The sequence below is a fragment of the Megascapheus bottae genome, chromosome 11, assembly GCF_031878675.1.
Source record: "Megascapheus bottae isolate mThoBot1 chromosome 11, mThoBot2.hap1, whole genome shotgun sequence".
Lineage (NCBI taxonomy): Eukaryota > Metazoa > Chordata > Mammalia > Rodentia > Geomyidae > Megascapheus > Megascapheus bottae.
Window position 1 is genome coordinate 8,829,362 of NC_143519.1, and position 17,088 is coordinate 8,846,449.

General features: G+C 42.2%; 1 protein-coding gene across 4 annotated transcripts in view; it reads right to left on the minus strand.

Moving 5' to 3' along the window:
• Clybl (citramalyl-CoA lyase) overlaps positions 1-17,088 on the minus strand; it is a 177,643-nt gene that overhangs the window by 36,369 nt on the left and 124,186 nt on the right. The window lies entirely within an intron of this gene.

A 17,088-nucleotide genomic window follows, 5' to 3' on the forward strand; every position in this document is an offset into this window, starting at 1 on the left:
CAACAAGGCTTCTCTAAGGTGCTGGCACAGGGGGTCTTGTTTCTGTAACTGAGCGCCTATAGAATTTACAGGCAGAAGCATACACATGTCTAGGTAAGCTGTACTGGGTATGGCAATCCGAGTCCTAAATGCCAATTCCTTCACCCATTAGAACCAGGAATAAAGACATCAAGCAGTGAAACGAATTATGTCATGGCAGAAGTAGAAGGCAAGGAAATATTGACAGGAGGCATATAAAACCAGGTCATAGTTCCTATGGGCTACTTTTAAAGTGAGTGAGGCTTTAAAACAAAAATGTAGGAAAGGAAAAGTAAACGGGAAGGGAGGAAAAAGTAAAAAGGTCAGAACCCAGAGGAGGCTGGCGGCCTGGACAGCCTGGTTTGGGCGCAGAGCTCGCGGGTGCGGGGCGGTCCCCGGGCTAGGCCCAGCTGGCACAATAATAAACAAGTAAACAAAGAAGACGGGTGGGGTTATAAATAAAATGTCAGGCACTTTGGATGGCCTTGAGTCTCAAACCGACTGAGTGACGTTGACATCCAGGCGTCAGCTCTCCTGGCAGGGACTGAAGTGAGGGGAGCCCAGAGGTGAGGGCAGGCTGGGCGAGCCAGAGAAAGGGTCGGCCTGAAGGTGGAGGCGCAAGTCACCCCCACTCCCCAGTGCCGCGGGCCACGTGGGCCCAACACCAAGGGCTTCGGAATGCAACTCATCAATGTCCTGTGCCAGACACATGGCAGCTCCATCCTGATTCAGTAAACTCAGTTCAAGTCCTCAATCAACAACACACTGCCCTGTGCCTCTCCAAGCTCCTAGCTGAGCACCAGTTGGCATTAAAAGTGAGAAGAATTCATGTCTCAGGCTCCCAGTGTAGGCCGTGCAAGGTGATGGGTGTGTAGTATAGATAGCACACACTGACTGCTCATGGTGATTCTGAGTTTGAGCAGAGCATGAGGTCTACCTGTACAGTCCATATATCCCAGTCCCACCTGTTGTTAGCATGGGAGTTGAACAGCAGAAGAGAAAAAAAGTGGCTCGGCCTGGAAGCTCTACACCATGGAAAGGCAAACCTTCCAGGAAGAGTCAAAAAGCAAAGGCTGCACAAGGCAATTGCTTTTCTAATGGAAGTCAACCAGCAAAGCAAAGTTGCTCAGATGCTGAAATTTGGATTGTAAAAAACAAACAAGAACACAATGTGCTGATTTTGAAAGAAAAAAAAAACACCCACTTGGAAAGAAATAAGCTCAATATTGCTGCTAACACTGTAAGCTGTTCATCCTCAATTGTGAGTTAGTAAATTGGTGCACATCATATTCTACAATTAAAATGAAAGCTATGTTGGAAAACATTTCTCAAAAGATGTAGTGAAACAGAGTTCTGAGAATAGGCCAACAAATTCTGGCCAAAGGACCACATAGTTGACTATTTAATAAATGTGTAATAAAACAGTAGGGCTTTGTTGATATTACTGCTCAGTGAAACTGAAATACCTTAAAATGATGAAGAGAATTAAGAAAGTGGATCAGATACAGAAACGAAACTATCACAAGAACTTTGGGGAATTTGAAAATGAAGATCTCTTTGATAGTGGGGTCTAAAAAAACAACCTTCAGAACATTAATTGATTCAAAAAACATGTGTTATGTGAACAGAAGCAAAAGTTAAAAAGCTTACTTCAAAAGAGATAGAGCTCATACCTATAATCCTAACTACTTAGGCTAAGACCTGATCACAGCACTTTGAAGCTGGGCAGGCAGGGAAGTCTATGACATTCTTACTTCCAATTGACCAGCAAAGATGGAAGTAGAGTTGTAGCTCAAGTGGTGGAGTGACAGCCTTGAGTGAAAAAGCTAAGGGACAGCACACAGGCCTTGTGTTCAGGCCCTAGGATAAACATGGGAGAGGGAGAGAGGGAAAAGAGAGAGGGAAGGAGGAAGGGAAGGAAGAAAAGGAGGCAGGAAGGGAGGGAGAGAAAAAGGAGAGAGGGAGGAAGGGAGAGACGGGGGAGAGAAAGTGAGAGAGAGGAGAGGGAGGGGAGAGAAAGAGAAATTGTGTGTGTGGGAGAAGAGATCCAACTACAATGTCAACAAAAGAGATCACAGATGGTTCAGTGAATGATATCCTAAGGCTGGCATAAAAAACTTTGGCCACTTAAAACAGCAGCATTTTACTTTCTCATAGTTCTGGAAGCCAAGGTCTCAGCGGAGCTATTTCCCATCCTTGGGGATCTGTCTGGCCACTGTCAGCTGCTATGACAACCTTGCTGGACCCATGACTCCAGCCTATGCCCTGTGCTTTGCTTTCATGGCTTCTCTGCCTGTCTCCCATGAGGCTATTTTTGGTATTAGACTCGGGTTCCACCTGGCTAAGCCAGGAGTTTTCACATGTGGGTCCTTAACTCCATTTTCAGAGGCCCTTATTCCAGTTAGATCCCATTGACTGACAGACTCTCTGGAAGAAGGACATGCCTTTTGGATGGTCACCATTTAACTACCCCAGAAGCATACTTCATACTGAAGCTGGCAGTTCCCGAAAGCAGCTAATAGGAAGCAATAGGATGATAAAGGCAAGTCGCCCTTTTCTCCATCTCACTCCCCTCCTGCCCTCTCTTTTGAAATCTCTGGCAGTATGTTTAGGGGAGACACCAATTCAGAACAATCTACAACTTCTCTGCAACATTCTTGGCCCAGCAGCAACTGCTCGGTGGTTCCAAGTCCATCCTTTTGCTCTTGGCTGGCTCTTAACATCACGTATCATGGCGCTCTCATGGCCGCCTTATTCTGCATTGATTATTTTCCATTTTTCTGCTCATCAATATTAGAAGAGAATCTCCAAAGGGGAAGGGGAAGAAGATACTTCAAAACTATTGTGTTCAGGGCACAGATTTAGAGTAATTCTAGTAGTATTGCTTCTCTCATTTAATACTAGTAGCTATCTTTCATCATTTCAGAGAATGGATTTTAAATGGTTGGCTAACCATAAAATCAGGTAAGATTAAGAAGATCCATGATTGTCTAGTCCTTTTAGAAAAAAAAAATGTCAATTTAAAATGGCTGAAAATTCCTTGGGTTCAAATCCTTGGTACCACATACACAGAAAAAGCCAGAAATGGTGCTATGGCTCAAGTGACAGAGGACTAACCTTGAGCAAAAAGTGTCCAAGGACAGTGTCCAGGCCCTGAGTTCAAGCTTAGGACTGGCAAAAACAAAAAGCCTGAAAGTTACTCAATATGCTGGGGACATAGTACTAGAACTTCTGATGTCCCAATACTAGAACCAGTCTTCTGATGACCAAGCAAGCACTATAATAAACATGGTATATATGTATGGGACACAAAGCTGCCACTGCTGCCTCCTTCCCCGTCCCCCTTCTATTCCTCCTCCCCCTCCTCCTTCTCCTCCTCCTCTCTTTTCCTCTCCTGCCCCCTCCCCCTTCTACTAGAGATTGAACTCAGGGGCTTAAGTTTACAAGGTTGGCATTCTCTACTCCTTTTCTCCAGTGCAGTTGGGGCTTCTATCCTCCTACTTGTGCTTCCCTGTGCTGCTGGGTTGACAAGCATGTGGCATTGAACCCAGCCTGTTTACCCTGTAGTTCAATAACAGATACATGCCTCCACGCCCAGCCTTATCGTGTCTGTGGCGCCATTCAAAGAGTTCACCAACAGTAGTTGGTAACATTTACTGCAAGTGAGCTGCCGGCACACATGCCCTCTGTGTTCATGGAGCTTGCACACTCAGGTGAGTCCGCCAAGGGCTGTGAGAGACTCAGGTCATCTCTTTCAGTTCTTAACTCTTCACCATCCTCTTACAGGAAAAGTAAAGCAAATGGAGAGAATATCCCACTTTATGGGCTCAGAGATGCATCTGTGTGATCATTTGAGTCAAAAGTCCTTTGAGCTGGAAAAGAACTTTCCTCGTTTCCTTTTCTAGAGCTTGACTTAAACAGGATCCTAAAGTCAACAATGACAGCAATATTAACAACACTGTTCTTATGCACCAAATATAACTGCTTATAAAAGAAATTAGATCTCTTGGGAGGAGAAAAAAAAGCATCAGCTATCTTCTCATAAATGATAAGGGCATTTTCTGGTCAACTCACTGAGAAAAAAGACCCAGATGGTAGATCCTTTTGGCAAAGACTTATCTGCTCTGGCTGCCTGATATGTTTCCTCACTGCATTAATTGTTCTTCTAATCACAACCATCACGGAAACATGCTTTGTCCAAGGAAGACAAAAACAGAAAGGTTCTCATCTGTAAGGTTTCTACCTGCTTCCTTTGATGCCGAGGTGGTCCAGCCACTAAAGAAGGTGACTGATATGACCTGGGTCTTTCTGGGGAAAGTCTTGAAGCTCTGTCCCATGCAAGATTCAACATAAACAGGACAAGGTGCCTAGGTTTTTGTGGGGCATGCGAGTTAGGTCAGAACTGATGCTTGAAGAAGATTCAGAATTTATTTTAAAACAGGTTTTGGCATGTTAGGTAGAGCATGTTGCATTGCTGTTGGCTGCAGAGTGAATCCCATGGGCTCGCTGCCCTGTCTTCTTTCATGAGGAATCCCTGCCAATCTCAGATCTGCAAACTGCTTCTGCCAGCCAATCTCTAATTTAGCATATGTACAAAGCCAATTTTTGGACACCATGATGGAGCCTGGCACCTCTGCAGCCTTCCATATTTGCAATGCTCATAATGAAATAATGAGGAATTAGCAAGATAGAAAAAAATGACAGAAAAAGGCTTTCTAAATTTGCAGATAAATCGTCTATGTATTATATATGTGTATGTGTCTCCCTCCTGCTTTTCCAACATAAACTTCCCCCATGCTTCCCCTGGTAGTTATTTCATTTAGATTTTCAATCTGGGATGCACTTAGCAAAAGCCAACACTGACAAAGATAAAACCCTGCTCCCTACTGAGAACATCTGATTTTTAAAATGTAGAAATGCTGCTCTTTACAAAATAGGACATTTCTCTTTTAATTAGCCTCGAAATACACCCAAATAATTTGCATCCAGGAAATGATACCATTTTAGAATACTTAAAAATAATTCCCATGCATGTAAAACCAATTTGATGAGAGGCCCACGCTAGTGAAACCTGCAGTTTTGAGACAAATTGGGCTGTTTCTGTGGGAACAGCTGTCACTACCATGAGAAAGTGCCTCTGACCCTCTGGCTTTTCTCAGTCTTCATAAGAAAACCTGTCTGAGATGCGTGTGTTAGACTATTTGGAAATGACTGCCAACTGAATGGGTGTGTCTACCCATCTTTGCTGAAAATAGAAATCTTCCTTTCTCTTTCCCTTCTATAGTGTTTCTACTTTTCAAACAGTTCTTCAAAGGACAAACACTATAGTCACAGAAGCTCTAGGGTGTCATCTCTGTTATCTTTGAAAATAAACAGCAGAGTGGTGGCTAGTACACTTGGGAAGCTGAGGCAAGATCACAAATTCATGGTGAGTCTGGAATACACAGTGAGGAGGAGGAGGAGGAGGAGGAGGAAGAGGAGGAAGCAAAAGGGAAGGAAGGAAGGAAGGAAGGAAGTTAGTTTACTGTGTTTAGCCTTCTGTCATCCGCTGATCCCATGTCCCAAGAGGCTCATCTAGGAGGATAGGATTTTTTACTTTTCCCCTGTGCACTAATTGACATAAAATCTCTAAATTAAGGAAAGGGGGATGGTCAATTTCTGATGCCTATTCTGTCCAATACATGAATGTATGGCAATAACCAACTTTTTGGCTACTTCAGCAAGTTAGCTGCCTTCACGCCTGCACAGGTGTGCCACGGCTGGAGGAATGCTCGCATGACACGAAGGCTCCCTCCAAAGTCACACCTCATCCTGATACTTAGGGTTTCTCTTGGTAGACAGTGAGAATCTGAACCCTGCAAATAGGTCCTGGAGTACCTTGGCTGATGACAAGCTTTGCACAGTATGCGGCGTCCAGGCCTGCTGGCCTTGCCTGGTGTGGGCTCTCCAGGTGGCAGGGCTGAGCGGGCAGGGCACTTGGCAGGACTGTAAGTGCATGCCTCCAGCCATTCTGAACAGCCCCTGGGCTGACCAGGCTCCTAAGAGGGAGGCCTGTCCTTGGATGACAGGCCACGCACGCACGGGGTCCTGAGGCACAGAATGGGATGTTCTCCGTGATGGTGGCTGCACTGCTCATCCACAGGACCACACTCACAGTCGCTTCGAGACTCAATGGAGGAGTCTTACCATTAAGGAAATCTGATGGCACCAGTGCTTCTGGGTTGTCTTCCACCCCTCAGGGGCTCTACCCAAGCCAGACAGAAGGGCTGGCCACAGCACTGGGAATTGAGAGATGGGGATCGGTATGTGTACGCAGAACACAGTCACAGACAATTGAAGAGGTTCACACATCACCCCGCGGGGAACTGCTTCCAACCGGTCTGTGGTAAATGGTGCACAGAACTCAGGCCCTGACTGATGTGCACTGGTCTGGCCAGGTAAGGCTTACGACATTTGTCATTTATAGCATTAGTGTGCCTAGAACGTTTGTAAAGGATTCCAAGACTGCTTGGAAATAAAAATGACAACCTAAACAGAGAGGAATTTGTCATTCCTCAAGAGACGTTGGAATCTAGAATTTGTGAAGTTAAAAAAAATTATTTTCAGGGCTAGTATGGAAGACAAGACAAGATCATTGCAAAATAACGCCAGCAATTTGAGTTCTACTATTTGAGATGATCTCCAGTTCACTGGTTTATTCACATTTCTTTCTGATGTGTTCACATAAATTCACATGGGACAATTAGCAGTTTGAGAACCAGGAGAAATACTGGTTTAGAATGTAGATGCTTTGATCTTCTGGCTTTCAAAGAGGTAAAGTCAATTTTTTAATTTTATTGAAGCTTAGTAGGATTTAAAATCAGAATTATGAATTAAGAATTAAGAATTAGGAATTAATTATGAATTAAGATTCATTGATAGGGTTTGTTGTTCAAGTAATACAGTTGACTGTCCTAGTAGAAAGAAAATATTTCAAATCCTGGATTGTTATGTGTTGGGTTGAAACAGAGTCAAAGGAAAAGGTAATCTCAATGGGTGCTAGTGGCTCACACCTGTAATCTTAGTTACTCAGGAGGCTGAGACCTAAGGATCATGGTTCAAATCCAGCCTGGACAGGAAAGTGCATGAGACTCTACCTCCAATTAATCACCAGAAAGCCAGAATCGGTACTATGGCTCAAAGTGGTAAAAGCTAGTCTTGGGCGAAAGGAGCTCCCTAGGACAGTGCCTAGGCCTTGAGTTCAAGTCCACAAAACAACAACAGAAAGAAAGAGGGGGGGAGGGAGGAAGGGAGGGAAGGGAAGACAGAAGGAAAAGGTAATCTCTGACAAAGAGTAGTAGTATCTGTCAAGGCCCTCCTAGAAATAGAGCAGTAGGAGATACTAGTAGACAGATTTACGTGAAAGAACTGGCTGGTGTGGTGGTAGTTTGGGATGTGAGATGTGCATGGCAAGCCAGCAGGCTGGAAACTCAGGCAAAGAATTGATGTTGCCACCCTGAGGCAGGATCTCTTACCCAGAGAACTTCAAATTGGCTTGCATGCCTTATTGGCTGGCTGCATTATAGAGAATAATTTGTCATAAAATCAACTGATGACAGGTGTTAACTTCACTTACAATCTAGGCATTTCTGGCAAATATCTAGATTGTTTCATTACATAATGCTCAAATCGCCTACCTATGTTGGCATCTGAAATTCATCATACAGAAGCTTTCTTTCATACTGTGAAGGAAAAAAAGGAAAACTTGCATTTCAGGAAGATTCCAGCTTTTTCCCTATGCAACAGACCGTAGAGTGGCTCCCCAACAGATGAGTCATGGTACAGTGCGATACACTGTGATAGACATATACATGGCTCACACATGATATGCTGCTTACACTAGAGATCAAAGTTATTTTGAAGTCTCCTCACCAGAGAGCCACTTGCAGAGAGCTGTCCACCCCAGCCTGTGTGGATGGGGATCACAAAGGGAGCTAATGCACAGGTGAATGGTCATGAATTCTAGCTGGTTCTTCAAGCATCTCTGAGGAACTTCAGTTTTAGCCAATAGATGGTGATCTGTGCTTCCTACCTGCACAGTTCTTGTTCTTTGCACTTCCTCATCGCTGTTCTCAAGTATTTCCTAAATATGCGTCTGTCAGCTAATTACAAGTAACACTGGCCTGATACAGTCTATACTTTCACATACAGTCCAGATTATAGCTCTCAGGCTCAGAGAAGTGAACAGAGTTGTGTTATCAGACTGTTGAGCAAGGCCTGGAACTGTGTAGTCTGCTACCCATGGGGCCTGTTGCTGGTGACAAGCTCTACCTCTAAACCTTACTTCATGGAGTTACATAGATGTGGCCAGAATCTGCCTGTCTGCTTATGGAAAAACTTTGTCAAAGGCACTGTTCCCATATGGCTAGGAATACTTCCTTCTCCCTCCACATGTCTTTTCTGAGTGCAGAGAACTCTATTTGAACCTGTGGGAAGCCTGCGTGCTGAACGGCCAGAAGTGGGGGTGTGAAGACAAGGGTATGAATCTACCCTGTAAAGTGAAGACTTACATCCCTACAAATATTGAGGAAGAAATTCAACGTAGTTTCCTCAGTTGATCATCACTGGTTTAATCTGAACCAACTCTGGATTAAACACTTCGGCTTAGTAGTTTTGACATTCTCGGTCAGGCATATCTTGATGAAATTAGAGATGCAGAAAATGGTTTTTGATGGAATGAGGGGATAAAACAACTAGAAAGCAAGCCAACTCTGTGCCCAAACCTGTGTAGACTAAGAGAAAGAGGAAAAGAGAAATCAAGATAATGAAGTGTGCACATGTGCTCATGTGAGTGTGTATAAATGAAGGAAGATGAAAGCGAGTGATAGAAGCAGAAAGGAGGGGCTGGGTTGATACTAATTAATTAGACTTTAGGATCTTGGCAGCAAGAGGTGTGTTTATAAACAATCTTCACTAAAACATACCTTTCCAACTATTAACTGTCTTATTTGCCAGAAATAGTCTCTGCTTTAATTATTCTGTACTTGTTTCAATACAAATGTGGGGAGAGAAAGAGTATTAAGTGAACACAACCATTCTTGTGCTGTAATATAGAACTGTATTTCTCATGTTCAACTAATGAAGTCAAGTCTATTCAAGCCAATTTGCAAAACCATTATGTGTGAGGGGGGATCTTAGAAGTTTTTTTCTTTTCAAGCAAAGAAAAATTGGACTAAAGGCAATAAATAATCAGATGCTATCCTTCAGGAAATCTCTTTCTAATTGCTTAATGCAATCTATCAGGAATTCAACTTGTTTTTCTCTCAACATTTCAGCATGGGAAACAATCTCTGAAGCAGAATATTTTTTGACTTTTTCTTTCTTTCTTTCTTTTTTTTTTTTTTTTAAATCTTCTAGCCTGGTGTGGTGGCATATACCTGCAATTCCTCTGCTTGAGAAACAGGGGGAGGTTATGAGTTTGAGGCCAACCTAAGCTACACAGTGAGAGAGACACTGCCTCAAAGAACAAATTATTTTCCATATGTCTCTTAAGGAAGTATCTAAAGAATGTGCTTCATTAACATGAGGGAATAAACAAAGAAAGAAAAAAGCATATAGTCCAATATTAAAAAGTAAGCTCCAACTCAGAAATTAGGCCAAAGTATTACCCTGCATGAATAAAAGGGAAGTTAGCAGATAGTGATTTGGTAAGCAACCATCTCAGAATGCATTTGAGGGGGAAGAAATAGAATTTAAAAGTTACCTGATGTATTTTAAGATATTTTACAGCTTGAGACTGCAATATTGATAGATACAAATTGAAGCCAATTTAGAAAGTGAGTAAATGGCCGCGAGTTTAGCCTAGTGGTAGAGTGCTTGCCTAGCATGCACAAAGAACCAGGTTCAATTCCTCGATACCACATACATAGAAAAAAAAAAAAAAGCCAGAAATGGTGCTGTGGCTCAAGTGGTAGAGCTCTAGCATTGAGAAAGCCCAAGGATAATGCCAGGCCCTGAGTTAAAGGCCCAAGACTGACAAGAAAAAAAAAGAAAGTGAGTAAATGAACTATGGTACATCCAGACAATGAAATATTATTCATCAGTAAAAAGACATGACTTATAAAGTCACAGAAAAAGAGAAGAATCTTAAGTACATTTTGTTAACTGAAAGAAAATGAAAATGTCATATATCCTATGTTTCCAACTATGACATTTTAGAACAGACAAAGCTACAGAGATTGGAGGATACCAGGAATTCACCCTGGAGGCTGAACTCATGAAGCAAGGGGATATTTTTAGGGTAATGAAATTGTCCTGTATGATACTGTAACAAAGAATACATGGCATTGTACAATTTGTTTTACAACATAAAAAGTGAGTTCAGCCAGAAGCGTGCGTGGTGGCTCACACCTGTCATCCTAGCTACTCAGGAGTCTGAGATCTGAGGATCAAGGTTCAAAGCCAGCCCGGGCACAAAAGGACCTGAGACTCTTATCTCCAATTAACCACTAGAAAATGGGAAGTGGGGCTTGGCTCAAGGGTAGGGTGGTTGCCTTGAGCTGAAGAGCTGAGGGACAGAGCCCAGGCCAAGTTCAAGCCCCATAATCCACAAAAAGAAAAAAAAAAAAAAAAAGATGAGCTCAAATTTAACTATGAGTTTACTTACATTCCAAGGCAATTATTAACTTCAGAAAAACAAGAAAATTAATTTTATGTATAACTTTGAAAGTAATCATATGCTCATTTTAAGTAGTGAGTATTAATAGAATTTTATATTCATATATATGTTTGTATATGGAGAATAATTTAAGAGGAAAAGGGGAGAAGAGTTTAATTCTCATCTTATATAGGAGGTCAATAGACAATATCTTTTTTTTTTTTTTTTTTTTTGCCAGTCCTAGGGCTTCTACTCAGGGCCTGAGTATTGTCCTTGGGCTTTCTCAAGGCAAGAGCTCTACCACTTGAGCCACAGCACCACTTCCAGCTTTTTTTTCTATGTATATGGTACCGAGAAAGCAAACCCAGGTCTTCGTGGATGCTAGGCAAGCACTCTACCACTAGGCCAAACTCACAGCCCCAGTAGACAATATCTTAAAATAAAAAATCAAGAAAGAATTGTATAACCACACTATCCAGCAAATATGGAGATGAGTAGCAAGAAAAATAGTTGGAAGTAGTTTCTTTTACAGAATAAGATTTAGGAAAAGCCAGGGAAAGCTGCCTTTCTTTATGAGACTTATTGTAATGGACAAGAATCTCTGTATCAGATATCATCTACTCCTCAGTAATTTAGAACATAATAGTTCAGTGGGCAAAACATAGTCAGAGTTAAGCTCACTCCCTCCCCCGCCTCTCTTCCTCTCTCTCTCTGAGTATATAGATTATATTTTTATGGATGGATATTCATAAATTACATTTTCATTTCATTAAAAATATGTCATTTGCCCAATGGAAACTGGGCTATAGCACTTGTAGGCTTGTGGGATCAGGGCAAATAGATGGCCACCCAGTTGGGCCTCTTTGTAATAATTTGGGAGGCTCACCCCACTTCCTGAGGCCCCTTAGGGTAATCTGTGATTGTGTTGCACTTGATCGACATGGCTCTTATAATCACCATGCCTGCCTTTGCCATTATCCTTAACATCAACGTCACAGTGACTCTATGACCAAAGGAACAAATAACACTACTTGGGTGAATTCAGATTAGCAGGCATGCAATATGCCAGAGGACAAGAAGAAAAAACCATGGAAGCAGTACACAGACACATACTATTGCAAGTGTCTGAGTGGTTTGTTCCATTTCTATTATTCTGTGCTGTTATATTTTGTCTGTGTAGTAAACCCAAGATTTTATATATATGGACACAAACAACAGTAACAGATGTAATTGTATGAGTGCGTATGAATACAGTCCTCTAATCCCTCCCCTCCTGGCTGGCCTATATCTAATGGCCACCTTAAAACTCATGTGCAGCCAGGTACTAGTAACACATGACTGTAATCCTAGCCACTGAGGAGGCTGAGATCTGATCATTACAGTCCGGCCCAGGCAGGAATAAACCACCAAAAAAAAAAAAAAAAAAGCTCAAGTGGTAGAGCACATGCCTTGAGTAAAAAAGCTTAGGGACAGGGGCCGGGAGTTTGGCCTAGTGGTAGAGTGTTTGCATAGCATGCACGAAGACCCGGGTTCAATTCCTTGATACCATATACATAGAAAAAAGCCAGAAGTGGTGCTGAGGCTCAAGTGGTAGAGCTCTAGTCTTGAGAAAGTCCAAGGACAGTGCTCAGGCCCTGAGCTCAAGCCCAGGACTGGCAAAAAAAAAAAGCTTAGGGACAGCATCCAAACCCTAAATTCAAGCCCCAGGATTCAATACACACACTCCACACACACACACACACACACACACACACACACACACACACACACACACAATAAAACTCAAGTGCTTTGTCACCTGACAAGGTGATCTACACTTTGGCTCATGCATTTCTAGGAAACACACACAGTAAAAGAGCTGCTACTGGGAAAGATCACATGAATAGCTTTAAAGAAACTGGGATTCTCTGCACTTAGCACCTATCAAGTACACAGATCTACCTGTGTAGGATGCCCAGATAGCTAGTAAACTATTTCTAGGTGTTTCTGTGAGAGACTTTTTGCATTTCCCTCACCAGTGTGGGTGTTGACAGAATGGGACAGAATTAAAAGATGAAGAGAGCAATAAAAGCATTCCTTCCTCCTCTATTCTTCTTGGGCTTGAAGCTTTGAACTTGAGAGACTTATACCAGTGCTCTTTTTTGGGTAAGACTGACTTAAACCATTTTCTTTTCTAATTCTCCACACAGCGATCCCAGAACTTTTCAGTCCCTATTATCATATAAGCCAATTCCCACATGTGTCCCCTCTTACCTATTTTTACCTTTGATATACTGCTTCTCCAGAGAACTGTAACTAACACTATATATTTACAACAATAATTCAGGCACCTTGCTTCATATCCTAAGCAATGGGTATCTTATTAAGCATTCACAATTTAAATTATGCATCAGAAACACTACAAAAGTATTTAAAATTCACTTTTTTCAATGGACTTTTCTTATTTTGCTGAGTTTTCTCAAAGTAACACATAACAACAAATTTCACACTAGTTTTAGACAATTCAGGCACATCAGCCTAATGGGAGTATAAGCTTGATGAAATAATTAACATTGACAATGATGAAAATAACATTTACAATGACAAAAACAGTAGCTATGGGGAGAAATGCTTGTGGTATGTTAAGCGGAAAAAAAGCTAACTATAAAATCACATTTAAACTTCCTGCAATTGAGTAAAAATGCACGAAGAAGGGCTGGAAAGAATGCAGAATAAGAAGAGCACATGACACACCCCACACTGCTATCTCAGTGGAGTTAAGTGGGGCTTTGTAAAAGGCAAATCCTACCTCGTATCTGGAGAAACTGAAGAGGTTAAAACAACTTCACGACATGCTTTAACTACGGCAATGTGAGCAGCTGTAGCAGAGAAACCCTGCAATTACAGAGGCTTAACACAATAGTAGCGCCTTTCCTGTTCATGTCAAGTGTGTGTGTGCGCGTGTGTGCGTGCGCACATGTTCTGTTCTGTGCGGATTTTAGGGACCAGGCTGCTAGTGGCTCTATGTGTTTAATCCACAATATTCAAGTCCCTCCCTCCCTCTCTGCTCTCTTCCCTCTCTCTCCCTCTTTCCCACCCTCTCTTGTCAACCCAGGAGGGAGGAAGAACATAAAATGTAGAAAATTACATGGGCAAGAGATGGAAGCAGTGCACACACACTATTTCAATCCCCAGGCTATTGGCTCAAACTTAATCATAAGGCAATACATAACTATAAAGGAGTCTGAGAAATACAACCTGTGTGCCAAGAAGAAGTAGATTTGGGGCCAGGAGCATGGTCTAGTGGTAGAGTGCTTGCCTAACATACATTAAGCCCTGGGTTCAATTCCATGGTACCATATACACAGAACAAGCCAGAAGTGGTGCTATGGCTCCGGTGGTAAAGCACTAGCCTTAAGAAAGCCCAAGGACATCTCAGGTCCTGAGTTCAAGCCCCAGGACTGGCAAACAAACAAACATGCAAACAAAAAGTGGATTTGGGGTGACTAGCTGATATTGGAATTCATATATTTCAATTTGAGCCCACTGCTCAAATTTTCAAATTTTCACTCAATTATCCCATTTGCTATGCTCTTTCTCTTCCTCTCCTTCCATTTTCTTACACACACTAATACATACATAAATATATTAAAAATAAGACAGATTGAAATTTAAATAGAAAAGAATTTTATCTCTAAGAACACCCAATATGCAAAATCCAGAATCAGAGTTGTTGTTGTTGTTAAAGAAACATGATCTCAATGAAAATTATCCCTGGGAAGGAAATACCAGGGATAAGTTCAGGTTCTGAAACAACAGTATTGGCTACAAGCTGATTTGTCTGAGAAAGAATGAGAAATGGCCCTTCTTCATATTTCTGGTGCTATTTGCATCTTTGTCTAACATTATCCCATCATCAATGAGTAAGAGGGAAGTAAAACCCTGCCATATTATACATGCAGATACCTTTACTAGTTCTCATAAACAAACAAAAATCTTAGCCAGACACACTAGAAGAGACTTGTTATGCTTTTCTCTTCTTTGGGGCCTGTCTATAGGTGGCTATAACAAAATGTCATAGCCTGAGAGGTTTACAGACAATAGACATGAATTTCTCACAGTTCTGGAGGCTACAACAATTAAGATCAAAATGCCAGTAGGTTTGGTGTCTGCGGGGGACCCACTCCCTGGTGCATAGATGATTCCATCTCACTGTGTCCTTATAGGGCAGAGGGTGGGAAAGAGTTTTTGCCTGACATATAAGACATATTGAGCATTTACTAAGTGCCAGATACTAGACTGAGCATTGTATGTACATATGCTGGCTTAATCCTCATACCCACTCAGTATGACAATATGTCATTATTCTCATTTTTATCCATGAGAACATCAAGATGAAAGTCAAGATACCTTGGAAGTTGGCAGAGGTCAGAGGGCCCAAATCTGAGTTTGACTGGTTCCTAAGTCCATCTCATTAATGACTAGCACATCCTACCCCGTGAACAGGCAGGAGAGTAGTACTGAGCACAAGTAATCTGTGGTTTACAAATTAAGGGCAATAAGAGCATTGCAGAAATGCAAAGTACTACTTACTGTTCCTGCACTTGACCACTGACATTTAGAGACAGCACTGTCATGGAAAACAAATGTGGCAAGCCAGCAAGGCCTTATTAATGCCAGATGCAAACCATCTAGTGAGTACTGATGTTTGCATTATGCTGGACATTTCTGTTCTGAAAACCATGCTCTCAAGCACAAGACTCCCATTAAAATCTTTGCAAATCTAGGGAAAATGCAGCGATCTCATGTATTTCTTTCTGTAAGAAAGGAAAAATAGTTAACCATTTTGGTGCAGGATTTCCAAGCAGAAATCAGAAAACTGGTTAACCCTTCTGATGCAGGATTTTCAGAAATGATGACTGCTAGGAGAATTTTATTCTCCTAGCAGGATGTAACTAAGGTTTAGATAAGTGAACAGATGCATGCAAAAATCAGCCACACGCACAGAACACATTCATCTTCACAATCTGGTAAATCTGCTAGGTATGCATGAAACAGAGCCAAATTGATTTCAGCAGAATGTGATGTCACAGCCTTAGCACAACAGTCTCATTCATTCACCAGGACTGTTATCACCCAGAGTCTTGGGTATATTGATCACCAACCACCACTCTCATACCTGCTGGCATGGGTGGCAAAACCCCAGTGAAGCAGCTTGTCTTATCCCCGTCTCTAGTAAGAACCACAATCAAATGATTACCCTCCTGCTCCCATTTCTGGAGAAGAGTCTTCTTTGGATCATCTCACATGGACCCACGCGCCTCTGCTATACTTCATGAAACATAGACCTGAAAACCAAAAGTGTGGGTTGCCATCACCCTGTCCAAATCCTGTCCAAGGCCAAGTAAGCAGTCAATTATGACGAGGTCCCTTCTGATTCTACAACCCATGGCATATGCTTGTGTGTGTGTGTGTGTGCACACGTGTGCGTGTGCACATGTGTGTGTTGCATGTGCACGCACGTGCGTGTGTGTGTTTTGCTGGAGATCAAACACAGGCCCTCATGCATTATCTCTATTAAAATCTGGAGTCAGTCCTAAAAAAAGAATTTCTGCAAAAAAGACCCCCAAATGTCTATAGTGCAAAGGGCTCGAAGAGCTTTCTCTAGGATTTTTCTTGTTTTCTTTAGTAGCATAAATCCTCAAACGTATAACAATACGAGTATGCAATCTCTTCTTATTAGTAAACTCACAGTACAAACATGTTCAGAAATTAAGAATATGCTGGACTTTACAATGAAAAAATGGCACCTGGACAGTCTACCTTATGTCCTTCCTGAAACATGGGGTGAAATGCAGGAATACTCACACCAAAGACATGGCATTAATACACAGCCTCATGGAAGCTTCACTCCGATTTTGTTGATAAGAGTCAGCTACAAATTTATGATACAATTTTTGATTTTCTGAGCTTTTGTGAGTTTGTAATTGCTGATAGAGGATAATGGATTCATACCAAAATCTTCTTGTAAGAGGCTTGAAATAAATACCGCAGACCAGTTAGACAGCATCTCTTTGTCAATAAAACGGTGCTTTTCCACTAGAATCACCTTGTGGAGACTTCTATTTCTCTGTAGATTTCAGTATTCCAGTGTCCTCTTCTGTTATGTCCCTAAGAACAAAATGAAACAGCCCCCCAGGAACTTTGGTCTGGGGCTGAGTGTCCGTCTGTTCCGTGGATGTTTTCTAAACAGCTCCAGCCAGGCCCATCAGAGGGGCAGGCTGCTTCAGGGGGCAGCTGGGAGGTCATGTGGAGACAGCAGTGGCACCTGTGCCTGGAGCGACCATAAAAGCAGAGTAGAGAGCTCCTACCCCAGGTCCCCAATGGGCAACTAATCTTGCCTGCCATTTCTGGGCTTTCTCTGGCTCCAACTGCTTCTCAGCTTCCTCTTTTGC